Genomic DNA, 14,080 nt, shown 5'->3' on the forward strand with positions numbered 1-14,080 from the left:
TTTTTGATGTGCCTGAATTATACCAGAATGGTATATCTGAGCAGGGCGGATGTGATGAAAAATCCTCTGCATTGATGCATTAATCACTTTCAATACACACACCAAGACTATCATGTCAATTGAGTTTCTTTCTTTTATGGTAGTTATATTTGGTTCTTAATAAAGTTCATCTAAATTACATTTCATGTAATTCTATTTCTTTCATTGATAGGTGCAATACAGTTCTAAAAAAATAAACATTTTGTTCCAGGTCAAGGTTTTTGATTCATGATTGCAGCAGGCGGGAAGTGTTGAACTGAATTGTGCCAGATTTCCCGTCAGACAGCATCAGTGTGTGTGTCAGCACATTTGATTTTTTCCACCAGCACATTGCAACAAGTCTCCGCTTCCGAACCACCACTGGCTCCAGTGATGTCAGCAATATACAGAGTTGATGGGGGGATACACTTAGCAAGACGTTATTCATCTAAATTTGGTCACATCCATCATGAAAAAGGCAAGGGTTTTCTCTAAAGTTTATATTAATTATATTAATATTTTGATTAATTTCCATCAGTTAAGTTTTATGTAAGTTAATAATTTTACTCTTTATTTTGATGGCATTGGCTTTGCTGACGAGAAAATTCTGAAATCAAATAGCCACAAGTAATCACATTAAGTACTTTAAGTTCTGAATCTTCAAAGACTAGTTCACTTCCCTGATTATTCTCTATGACAAGTTTAGCAGACAATTCCTACACTGGAGTTGTGTGTCCCCTCTCCCTACCAAGGAGAAGATACTTTCAGCTAACAAAATAGTTTAAAACACTGTTCATATATTTTCAGTGACACACGTGTAAATCCAAACAACATTCTTAAAATACATTTAAAACAGAAAGGATTTCTATCTTATAAAACATTTCCGACTTACAAATGATTTCTGAAACATAATGGATTTCCAATACACAAACAAAATTCCTAGAAGCTAAAAATACATACCAATGAGTTGCAGATGAATGAATTATCTATGGCAGAAATCAAAGGCAGAGGAACCGATTCTGTACCACAGTAATGCCAGCAGTGCATTGAGAACCAAATGGGGGTTTATTATCAGGTTTTATCTCATGTACCAAGATACTATGTCTTTACTGTCTATACATATCAAACCATTACACGGTGCATTGAGCTAGAATAAGGTATAACAATAACAATGCAAAATAAAGTGTAAAATCTACCAAGAAAGTGCAGTGCAGATAAACAAAGTGCAAGATCATAATGAGATAGATTGTGAGGTCAAGATTCCATCTTGTTGTACACAGAGTAGGTCCATTCAAGAGTCTGATAACAGCAGGGTAAAAGCTGCCCTTGCTGCTGGTGTGACATACGTTCAGGCCTTTTTTTTTACCTTCTGCCCAATGGAAGAAGAGAGAAAGTCTGGGATGAGTGGCATCATTGATTATGATGACCTCTTTACCAGGGCAGGGAGAAGTAAAAAGTCAATAGAGATTTCTGTGTTCACAGCTCTCTTCAGTTTCTTGCCGTCTCATGTAGAGCAGTTGCCATACCAAGCCATTGTGGATGCAAACAGAATGCTCGCTATAGTGCATCAATAACATTTTAGTCAAGTTCAAGAGGGACATGCATGGTTTGTCTGTGCTATTGTGTTGCCTGTAGTTCTAATATAGGGTAAGGAGCTGAGGATGATGTTGCAGTCCTATGTTATCCAGTCTAATATCTTAGCAGTAATAAATAGCCTCTCATCCTGTATTGGAAAATTCATCACAATATAACGGATGGATATAATACTTACAACAATAGAGAACAGACAATCATGTAGTCGTCCAGTTGTATTGTCCAAATGCCATAGCAGATTTGACTGATCTGTAAAATTATACCTCTAAGACTGAAAGAGGCAGTGAACAGTCGACAGAACTGCCTGATAGTGGAATTGTCTAAAGTCTTAAGTTTCTCCATTCAATAATGTGGCATATCACAGGAATTAGCTACATCATTGGTGTTTTGGTTGTCAGAAGATCAATGTTAACGTTTATCTTGCATGTAAATTTAATTTGTTCATTGTCTGTCAAAAATGTTACAGTTTTAGCTTTGAATGTATCCTGCTAACTAGTTCACTGAGACAACAGCACTAGCAGATGTCTCTAAAAGACTAATTATGAGTACAGAAAAAATATATAAATATTTATAAATAATGACCTATTATGATGATTATTATTATAATACTTAAGATTGCACAGAGGACCATTTCAATTCATTGTAGTAGAACAACTGCAAGCTCCACACTTGAGCAATCCACTGTTGTTTCATTAATATTCTTTACTTACGCATCTTGATACTTAGATAGCAAATAAATACTGGTACATGTTCAAACAGCATCAACTCTCTTTCTTCATAGCAGACACTAATTAAGTGCAGAAAATGGCAGCAAGATGATGATATTCAAGTACATTGAATATAATTTTAAGGGAAGCAGCTAACTGGAAACTGAAATTGGGCAAAGTGTATGCAATTCTATGCATTACAGGTCAGTTTAGTCTTCAAGATATAATCACAATTAGCACCAATCTCAACACCCACATACGGTATGTAAAAGTATATTCCTAATTGTATCATATATACAGTGTCTCAATCATCTCAATCTAGAATATATACCAAATATCGACAATATTACTTTATAGTTAAAGAATAAAGACATTGAGCTTCTCTGCAGAAATGGCAATATGTAAAGTTTTACAAATTCATAAGTAATAATTTTGTGTGCTAAATAACAAAGATATCCAAATACAGGCCCAAAATCATACTTTATTAAATACAAATCACAACCTTGGTATGAATGAAAACATTACAACAGTGTTTCTGGATGGTGAGGATGTGGGCTCTCAAGTAATACAATTGAGACTTCTGCAATAAATATAAGCCAATTTTCCCTTAGACAAAAATAGAGTGGTATTATCAGTGCAATGAGTCTTGTTTTCCTGTTTATGTTCTGTACTCTGCTTTTATCAGGTAGTGCAATGGGATTGGGGCTTGAGGGCCAGAAAGAAATCTGGGCAGATTAAAATATGCAAAGTTAATTTTAATTTTTAATAATTCAAAATTAACATCATCTAGCTATTTAGCATAACAAGCAGATGAACTTTCATAAGAGAATTAAATTAATTTAGATGGTTCCCATGTGTTTTAATATAATACTTAAATTAAAATGTAATGACGTTATTGCAATCTCCATGCTAATCAGGTATTCAGCATTTCTTGAGAGTGAACTATACGTGGAAGTCCAGTAAAAGAGTCTCAGGGTATTTCTGTACTGTTGCCTCAGATTTTTTCAAGTGTCCTTATGGAGTGTTGCAAGTGCATAATTTATCCTCTTGAATCAATGACATCGATGTGTGTTGGAAACTCCCCTTAAATCTATGCTTTTGCATGAAAGTGACGACAGGTAAATGTCTGCATCAGAAGCTTGTAGCATCTCATCTGCTCCTGTTACTCCTGTTCTGCATCTATAAGATCACAATCAATGTATTGGCAACCATCTATTCCACATCTATCTTACTGGGAAGAAGCTAATGACACCAGTCAAACATCTTTCGATCAGACCAACCTTAGCACTAAATAGATCATTGGAAGATCCAATCACATCCAATCCAATCACTGTGCTTTGATCAAGACAAAAATAAATTAAAGCAGGATTCCACCTGATCAGATTCCAACTTTAATTAATGAGATATTAGATTCAGGGTTATACCAATTGCTGTAGGGGCACACAGGGCTGAGAAAACTTCTTGTATTAATGGTTAACTGTGGTTTCAAAATTCAAAGTAAAATTTATTACCAGAGTGCATACATGTCAGCACATACAACACTGAGATCCTTTTTCTGTGAGGACACTTAACAAATCTATGGAAGAGTAACTGTGAACAGGGTAAATGGACAGCAAACTGTGCAAATGCAGATATAAACACAAATCTCTCTCTATCTCATCTTAATCATACAGTTATGAAAACCCGAATATGGTTTCAAATAGAATAGAGATTGTCCATAGCATCTTTGCCCAAACGATCCTGTATCTACCAACCATGACACAAGGGGGGCATGAGGGGGGTAGTGTGATGATCACAGACTTTGTCTCGTGATCCTAGGTTGTTTTATCATTTATTTTATCCTATCTCCTTCGCCTAAGACCAAAATTATCTAATAAACCTCTGCAGGAGTTACATGGATATTTGTATAACAGATGTCAGAATATCAATTAAGATACATAAGAATATCAATTCTCATCTTTAAATGTCCACAATTTATTTAAAATTAAGATGTTCAGCTATACATTTTAAAAAATGGTAACTTCTTGAAGTGGTAAAAAATACCTTTAAAACCAAATTACAAAAGAAACAAATATCAGCTCCAGAAATTTTATCTGAACCATTGCTCATTCTGCACTGACTTGCTCACCTGCTGGAATACCGAGATTACAGTATTTTAAGATTACAGTGCCAGCGAGCACCATATTTACATGCACTGTCCATAATATTGTGGGAGACAGTAAACTGACAAGAATAGTAGGCTTCATAAAGCATTAATGACGCCTCACACCTAGATTTCTGTTTTTTTTCCTGCGGCTGGTTTAACATTGTTAAAGTTTTCACAAGTCAGAGCAATGTTCCCTTCCAGCTAGAAACTAATTAAAGGTAGAATTAAGAAAAAGGCTATGCTGAAGTAGTTTAAAGAATAAAATGAAAAAGGAGAATCTCATAGTGAATAAAGTTCAGACTGTTTACTGGATTATATAGTAATTAGCCTTGAAGTTCTGAAACAGATCAAAGCATTTTAATACTTGACTTTGTGTGGCACAGAAAACAAAGTTTTGATTCATGGGGCACTGGAACACCTACTGGAGAAAGAGGGAATTGCTGCTTAGAGATGAACTCCACTTCAGTCAGGCCATAACCAGTCTCTTGAACTGTAGTGCAGTAGACAGGGATGGGAAGGAAGCAGGGTTAATGATGGACTAAAATTAAGAAAGAAATTGAAGAAAAAATAACTAAGCAAAGTAGGCCTGAAATCAAATAATTGATAAAAAGCTACAGAAAGTGGTGGAGATGGTACAGTCTATCAGAAAGAAGCTAAGCCCTCCCAACCACAGTGTACATTCACATGAAATGCTACCACAAGAAGGCAGGGCCATGCCCTCTTCTTGCTACTATCATCAGGTAGGAGATGTAGAAGCCTTAAGTCCCATACCACCAGGTTCAGGAAAAGTTATCACTCTACAATCATCAGCCTCCTGGATAACTTCATTCTCCACTACTCTGAACTGATTCCATGATCCAGGCTCACTTTCAAGGACTCTAAATGACTCATGTTCTCCGTATTATTTTTATTTGCAGTTTGTCTTCTTTTGCATATTGGTCATTCTTTGCTTGTCTGTGAATAGTTTTTCATAAAATTCTATTGTATTTGTTTTTTCCAAGTAATACTTAGAAGAAAATGTATCTCAAGATAGTATATGTTATCATACTTGTACTTTGATACTAAATTTACTTTGAACTTTGAATAAAAACCACAGCTTCATGATTTAAGTAAAATAAAAGTATCCAGAACTTCTACCACTGCATCTAACTCCTGGAATTTCCTGGTCTGCAGTAGTTCGAGTGGGTGACATACTGCCCAGTTCTCAAGGGCATTTAGAGCTTTCAAGGCAGGCCTTGTCATCAATGCTCATATATTTTAAATGACTTTTGAAACAAAATTCATCTCAGGTTACAGTTTTTGGCACTAGTCAGTTGAATTTCAGTGATTGGGGACTTAGTATGCAGATCACACATTTCCAAGAATTGCTACCAGCCCTCCTTGTGTGCAATACATATTGAAAATAGAATTGGAATTGGTATATTATTTTCACATACTGAGATACAGTGAAAAGCTTGTCTTGCATACTGCTCCTACAGATCAAATCATTATACAGTGCGTTAAGGTAGAACATTATAAAAAAAACAGAATGCAAAGTAAAGTGTAACAGCTACAGAGAAGGTGCAGTGCAGGTAACTAATAGATACAAGATCATAACAAGGCCAAGACCCTTCTTAATGTACAAGGGAACCATTCAATTGACTTATAACAGTGGATACATACTTTCAGTATTTTTGCATCTTCTGCTCAATGGGAGAGGGCAGAAGAGAGATTATCTAGTATGGGTGTGGTTGTTGATTACGTTGGCTATTTAACTGAGGCAGCAAAAAGTATAGACAAAGTTCATGGATTCAGTGATGGACGTTCAATGTCCAAAGTCTGGGGAGTCCTTTTTTGGCCAAACTCAGCTTTCTAACACAGCAACTGACTTTTTCCAGAGATCAGAGAGTTGTTTTTGAGTAGGTTAAACTTCCAACCAATATTCTTTGTTCAGCTTCTTGTCATAAATGGGGTCAGTCTTCAGTTCTTAATGCAAATGGCAAGCAATAAGCAGTATGAAATTAGAAGGACAGCTTTGTAAACAAACAACACTATCTATAGAAATCAGATGGCATGGGAAAGAAGCTGTTCCTAAAACATTATGTGCAAATCTTCGAGCTCTTTATCTAACCCCAATTCTTCAAACTGGTGTAGCTGTGACCATGTCACTGGAGAAATTAGAGAAGTTGTGGTAATGAAAGTCTTTATTCGTCACGGCAAATAGACATCTTCTTAGAAACACTCTTGGTAGAGTCTCACAAACTCAAAAGTACATCACATTTTTACACACTTAAGACCAATGGTAACAGCAGGTGATTCAATACAATTTCAGTAGTTAAAATAACTTTGTTTACTTCAATATGTTGCCATGAGAATGCTTCCTTCGAATTGCATGTCTACAGTGAGAGATCTCTTAGTCTGTAGCCCAGCCTGTGCTCCATAGACAGAATTGAACTTTTTGCAAAGATGTGCTTTTAACTTCTATTTACTGCTTGCAAGTTTGTATTTTTATAAAAAACTGAAGATTGAACTAATATCTGCTTTGTTCACATAACCCCAGAAAAGTACCTAAGAGAAATGAGAAGAAAGCATTTTCTGAATGGCGATGGTTCTTCATGATGGATAATGTCTTCTTGAGGCGTGTCTTTGGATGTTCTCCTTGATGGTGGCTGTGAGGGAATTGGCGGAGTCGACACTCTGCAGCTTTTTCTGATGCTGTGCTTTGGTACCTCCATTCCACACTTCTTCTTCCGAAGAAAATGATGTCAGTGAACAACGTTATCATACATGACATTCTTCAGATGGCCCAGCAGACTGTTTCTTCCCCTTCTTTTATGTCTTTATTTTCTTTTAAATGAGGCTCTGGTACTGATGGAACCTGTAATCAACTGTCTAATGGTGTGTTTTTGGGCTCATTGAGCAATCTGGCACTTTGCTGCCTTCCTGAAGATTCCAGGAGGTGAGCTGACCCGAGGCCAGGAAGTTTAGAGACAGGCCGCGAGCCCATGATCAATGCCATTTCTCGCTGAACTCTCCAATTGAAGCATCAAAGAAGTTTGAAGTACTCAGCACTGTCTACCAGTCTCTTGCTCACTGCTGCCAGAGGAAGGTGTCTGTGTGTGAAAGTTTCTCTCTCCCTCTCACTCGCGGCTCCTGGTGGAAGTCACTCCACTCAAATGGTTTCTTTCCCTCAAGGCTGTCAGAGGATGATAACAAAGCTTTGGCTCTGTAATTTGTAGATTGGACTGTAATTCCTTGTTGCTCTTTTTCTCAATTGCTATTTTGGGTGACTTTGATTTAGAATTGGAGTGTCCTGCATATAATGAACAGCAAGCTGAACTGAATATGGATGATTTTGTGTTTTTGCTTGTTCTTTCTTGTTGCCGTTTACATGATTTTTTTTCTTTGCACATCAGGGGTTAATGTTCCTGTTGCTATTTGTGAATTTTTTTTTGCAAGTGCGGAGGGGCTGATGTTTTTCTTTGAATGGGTTCCATGATTTTCTTTGTTTTGTGGCTGTCTGTGGAGAAGATGAATCTCAGAGTTGTATGCTGCATACATACATTGACAATAAATGTTCTTTCAATCCCGTTTGACACCCTTTGCTGATACAAGCAGCCTCTCAAAATGCTCTGCACAATACATCTGTAAAAAAATTAGGTAAAGTCATTGGCGACATACCAAATCTCCTCAGATTCCTAATGGAACATAGCTGCTGATGTTTCTTCTTCATAATTGCACCCATATGTTGGGCCCAGGTTAGATCCTGTGAGACGTTGACACACAAGAATTTTGAAAATGCTCACACATTTCACTGTTGACCCCTCAATGTGGACTGGTGTGTAATTCCTTGACTTTCCCTTCCTAAATTCCACAATTAATTCCTTGGTCTTACTAGCATTGAGTGCAAGGTTATTGTGTTAATACCACTTAACCAGCTGGTGTAATTTAGTCTTTTATGCCTCCTCACCTCCATCTGAGATTCTGGCAACAACTGCTGGCAGAATTCATAACCTGCAGTTTATAGATGGCACATGAGCTGAGAACGAGTCAGAGAGAGTAGGTCAGTGGATTAAGCTCCCATCCTTGAGGTGCCCCAGTGTTGATAGTCAGCAAAGAGGAGATATTATTTCCTATCCATAATGTCTGTGGTCTCCTGATGAGGAAGTTAAGAATCCAGTTGCAGAGGGAAGTATAGATGTTTTGAATCTTATTGTTTAGTAAAGAGGGAATGATGATGTTGAATGCTGACCTATAGTTAATAAACAGCAGGCAGATATAAGTACTGTTGTTGTCCATTTGATCCAAGACTGAATACATAGCTAGTGAGATTGCATCTGCTGTAGTCCTATGTTGTGCTAGGCAAATTGCAGTGGGTTCAGGTCTTTGCTCAAAATTGAGTTAATTCTAGCCATGACCAACCTCTCAAAGCACTCCATCACAGTAAATGCATGTGGTATGGGAGCCGTTGGGGGCTTCTCACCCTGCTCTTCTTGGGTACCAGCATCATCAATACCTTTTTGAAGAGCTGAAAATCTTCCACTAGCAATGAGAGGCTCAAGGTGTCCTTGAACACTGAAGCCCATAGGAATGCACAGGCTGAGGTGATCAGCATGAATCCCTTTCTCTGAGCAGCTACTCCCCCTCCCTTCCTGCTGTCAATCTGGCTCAATATATCACCATATTCTCTCATGTTGTCTTTACCCAAAACGTTCTCTCTACCTCCACCAATCCAATCTACAATATATCCCAAATCATTTCCTTTATTGCTATCTCATCTAAAACAATATAATTTAATCTAATCTATGATTCCTGCACAACTCCCTAAACTGCTTGATTCCTTCACTGTATCCCTGAATCTCCTCCATCTTCTGCACAGCCCCAATAATACTCTTTCTCTTTCCCCTGATCTTATCTGCCCAAGAGTACACCACAGCCCTGTCCTTCCCTTGACATTAAAGCTTCAGACAGCTCAATAGATAAAAAGTATTTGCATTTTTCTACTGTATTCCATTAAGTGTCATATGAAAGTTTATAATTTAAATTTGAAGCTGAACAGATATGAGACCATCAGCTGAAAATTGGTTCCTGAATAGAGAACAGACAATGAATAATTAGATAATATTCAAGACTGGAATATGAAAGCGAAGTAGCTTTTCTTCCATCATTCAGGACCCTAGTAAGATGATACTTAGATACAGCTTATAGTTTACAATTTTGGTCTTCTCTCCAAATCAAGTATACAGAAGGATTCCTACAAATTATACACTAGAGGTTACAATGTAACATTAAATTGATCTATACATGGAGTACAACAAAGTTTTAATAGATTGTTTTCAGTCCCAGAAATCAGGGACAGCTCTCCTTGGATGAGAGTTTAGGTAAGCCAGGGCCTCGCTTCTTTCAATTTAGAGAAAAAAATGAGAAGTCACCTTATTTAACATCTAAGAACTTCTTAGACACTTGAGCAGCTGGATGCTAAGAGACAAAGTAACTAACAATGTATCTAAGAATTGCTCAGTAATCCATGAAAAGAATGTGTTAACTAAAATACATGCAAAAATAAAGTGGATTGTTTGAATATACTGCGCTGACAAATGGTAAATAAAACATTGTACAATGTCACTGATGTTCTCTCCGGATACTTCAACATCCAGTGAGCTAAGGTACAGGAATCCAGATATGTTTAGTGGAGATCAATGCTTGAGAGCTAGTTCTAGAATTTTTGTCTACAATGCATGTGCAACCTGTTAAGCAATACCTGAAGGGAAACCAGCATGGGGGTAGGACCCATTTAAGTAATATATTTACCCTACATCTGAGGCAAAGCTAGCTCACAAGCCTTGCACTATGCACTCACCAACTACCATCATTCCAACCTCCAACTCCTGCTCTTCTGTATTCAGCCCTCATGAATTCTACTGATGGCTTTAAACCACTATCTACCACCTGCCCTGATCCTCCAACCAGCTTTAAGTTTAACCCCCTCAAGTAACCTCCTGGCCTGGCTTCCCTTCTGACCTCTCATCCAATTACATTACTGATTGTCAGACCTGAACTATCTAATGACCTTCCAGCCCAACCACTCCACTGACATTCTAGCTCAGCTACAAATTTCTGGACTGACCCCCACCCCCCCCCCCCCATCATCATCCTGGCTGGATCTCTTTACCAGCCTCCTGAATCAGCACCTCTAGTGATTTCCCAGAATGACCCTTCTACCTTTCTCCTGCTTCGACACTCACTGACCTCCTTGCTGCATCCCCCTTCACCTCTACAATTTCTCTTTATTACAGTTCCCTACCTACTCTAGGCAAGGTTCCTGAGTTTCCTTGTGGGCTCAGACAGTATTTCCTAGTGGAAAAACAATGCAGGAATTCACAGGCAACTGAATTTTGGTTGTGCTACTCAATATTTACTCACCTGTCACACACCATTATTCTAACACATCTGAACAGGTACGATTTCATTTCAAGCTTTCCATGTTTGAAACTTAGCAATAAAGGGCTCATCATTCTCATATGAGTTATGTCTGGGCATGCACATTTACAAACAAGAGAAAATCTGCAACACACACAAAATGCTAAACGAACTCAGCAGGCCTGGAAGCATCTATTAAGAAAAGTGAAAAAGTGTGTGTGTGTGTGTGTGTGTGTGTGTGTGTGTGTGTGTGTGTGTGTGTGTGTGTGTGTGTGTGTGTGTGTGTGTGTGTGTGTGTGTGTGTGTGTGTGTGTGTGTGCGTGTGTGTGTGTGTGTTCCACAGGAAGAAGAAAGTCCTAACTTTCCAGCCTCTTCTCATAACCGGTCCCTCAACCTCAGTAATACACTGGTAATATCCTGGTAAACATCCTGTGCACTATATTTTGCTGATGCATTGACCACAATAGCCAAGCTGTTGGTCTACATCAGTCTTAGTCCTACTATAAAATTTCTCTTATTTGTTCTTCGGACTGCATTAATAGATGTTATGCCTAAATTGAATCAAATTCAAGAGATTCAGCATAGTTCTTGCTTACCATAAGAAAATAGTACAGTGCTCATATACATGAGTGATTGATCCTTTTAATGTGGCATACTGAAGTTAATTTCATGAGAGAAGCAAACTCTCTGTTAGTTTGATTGTGACATTCATTTTTACATAGTAAAATTATTAGGTTCAAATTGTGTCCTTGTCCTCACAGCAGTGCAAATCTCTAAATGTTTTTCAACTAACACATATAAAAATTATACAAGAATTCTGAGAGTGCAAATGCATATAGCTGAATTTATGCACTCACTGTGAATTTATGGAATAATACTGTCAGTGGCATGGTTTATCAAATTCAAAAGGTAGATAAATTTGAAGGTGCAGTGTGAGCAACAGCATTCCAAACAACAAGGTGGCTAAATGGGTCATTAGTTCCTGTGTTGGTTTCCTGACACAAACCTGGATGAATTTCTTGACTCTTTCCCTAGAGTATTTTATTTTTCAAGATCCACTTGCTTTATTGGATGCTTCTCCATCATCATAAATAGAAAGACAATTCATGTCCAAGCAAAAGAGAGAAGATTTCAGATTTATACCTTTTGGTTACCAACTTTATTACAGGATGAGAACAAGACAGGGAAGATTTAATTGCAGATGATACGGAGGTGGCTGGAGAGGCAGGTAGTACTGAGGAAGCAGTGAGTCTGCAAAAGGACTTTGTTTGGTAGGATGGGCAAAGAAGTGGCAGATGGAATATATTCTGCAGAGATGTGTATGGTCATTCACTTTCATAGAAGGAATGAAGGCAAAGACTATTTTCTAAATGGGGAGAAAATTCTAAATTTGGACATTTAAAGGGACTTGGGAGTGCTTGTGCAGAATTTCCTAAAGGTTAACTTGCAGGTTGAGTGGGTGGTATGGAAGGCAAATGCAATATTAGCATTTATTTCAAGATAACTAGAATATAAGACCATGCTAAGGCTATATAAGGCATTGGGCAGACCATACAGAGTACTCTGAGCAGTTTTGGGCTCCTTATCTTAGAAAAGATTTGCTGGCATTGGAGAGGGACCAGACATGGTTCAAGAGAATGATTACAGAATGAATTACTGGGTGGAGTTTAGGAGAAGATGGTGCCTAACGGCGACTCCTTTGCTTGCATTTTTGGAAAGAGCTGCAATTCTATCTTCAATATCTCTGTTTTTTCCTTTCAGGGTTCTTTTGAAGACCCTGACCTGGAGTTACACACTGACTTTGGTTCTTTGTGGAAATGGGAGCTGCTCTCATGGTCTCACGACTTTCTGCTATTCAATATACCAAGGACGCAGCCAAGAAGATTAGCACACCTTCAGGGTTATGGCATTTCTGGAGGTGGGTGGACTCGTGGTCGGTGCCTCCACAGAAAATCGGTGTGTTGTGGGAGATGGAAGATCAAAAGCAGCAAGCTGGCTGTTGGCCGTGTGCCCAGAGTTCAGAGTTCTTTCAGCACAGAGCTTGGAAAGAGTGACGCAATAGACTGTTAACGTCGTAAATCAGCGAGTTGTTTGTTATGGCTCCCCTCTCGCTGTGAAACAAGGACACCTCTTTTTCCCTTATTAGGGAGAGAGAGAGCCTGTGGTATGCCGAATTACTGGGCGAACGAGTAGTCTTTTGGGTACTGCAAGTCTGTGTCTTTATTAGTGCTTTGCTGCATGCTTGAGTGCTCGGTGGCAGGTGCCGATACTTTCTTCACTGGTGGGGGAGGTGGGATTATTGCTTTGCTGCTTCTTACGCATGGGAGGGGGGAGCTGGAGTGGCTTTGGGGTTCTAAAATTTAACTGTCATTTATTCTTTGGGACATTCCTCTGTTTTTGTGGATGGTGGCGAAGAAAAAGCATTTCAGGATGTGTATCCTATACAATTCTCTGACATTAGATGTACCTTTGAAAGGGTTAACATATGAGTAGCATTTGATGGTTCTCGTGTTTAGAAGAATAAAAGGGGATCTCATTGAAACCTTTTGAATATTGAAAGGCCTAAATGAAGTGGATGTGGAGAGGATATTTTCTATAATGGGTGAGTCTAGAAGCAGGAGGCACAGCCTCAGAATATAATGATGTTCATTTAGAGCAGAGATGAGGAACTTCTTCAGCCAGGGAAAAGTCATTTCTACAGAAAGCTGTGGAACCCAAATCATTGAGTATATTTAGAGTGGTGGCTGACAATTTCTCGATTAGTCAGGGAGTCAAAAGCCACAGGGAGAAGGCAAGAGAATGGAGTTGAGAGGAATAATAAATCAGCCATGATGGAATAGTGGAGCAAACTCAAAGGTGCGTATTGCCCCATTCTTCTCCTATGTCATGGACTTACGGTTTTATGAATTCTTCCTGAATTGTCCCAAGATAACCTTTCAAGGAGGTAAGTTCCAAATTTCATTTATGAGGTTCCAAATTATCATGATCTATGCCATATATGCCTCTCTTTGATAATATGGTGACCATTCATGTTGCCCAAAACCCACAAATTCTTACTTGAATCCAAAGACACAATTTGGGAATGTCACTTTTGAAGCCCTTGCCATTGTTGGCCTTACACCAATAACTTCCATATATTGTGTTACGCAGGTTAGAGTATTATTCCCCGTTGCCTCAGCCAAAAGAAACTCCGTAAAATTTCCAGGCCTGCAAGTGA

This window comes from Hypanus sabinus, chromosome 3, assembly GCF_030144855.1.
Source record: "Hypanus sabinus isolate sHypSab1 chromosome 3, sHypSab1.hap1, whole genome shotgun sequence".
NCBI lineage: Eukaryota > Metazoa > Chordata > Chondrichthyes > Myliobatiformes > Dasyatidae > Hypanus > Hypanus sabinus.